Source organism: Nanorana parkeri, unplaced genomic scaffold (assembly GCF_000935625.1).
Source record: "Nanorana parkeri isolate BGI_ZX_2015 unplaced genomic scaffold, ASM93562v1 scaffold2666, whole genome shotgun sequence".
NCBI classification, from domain to species: Eukaryota; Metazoa; Chordata; class Amphibia; order Anura; family Dicroglossidae; genus Nanorana; species Nanorana parkeri.
This window is the reverse complement of record NW_017308934.1, coordinates 103,443-103,821: the sequence shown is the minus strand read 5'-3', so window position 1 is coordinate 103,821 and position 379 is coordinate 103,443.

Below are 379 nucleotides of genomic sequence, written 5' to 3'. Positions count from 1 at the left end.
TGATCCGCCTGTGGCCTGCCAGTACTTTTTTCCAGTTTTAAAGATGTCCGCCGCGCTGTCGCCGAGAGGCGGCCATCTTAATGAGTAATCCACAGACTGCCAGTGACACTGTCAGTGCTGTGCTGCCTGGCTGAGCCGACAGGTGATCCGTCCAGCGCCCGCACGGAGGGGCGCCGCGCCCGCGGGCGATCATTAAAGACCTTTTGGGACAGAATCTGTGGCGGTCGACAGGTGCCCATGTTGCTATGACGCCCCGTGCGACCGCACAGCCCAAAGTCAGGCCCTGGCCGTTACTATTGATTTGGCTTCTTTACAACTTACTGCAGATAATATTTCTACGAACCTGTCTATACCCCCTCACCCCCCCACCCCCTCTCCC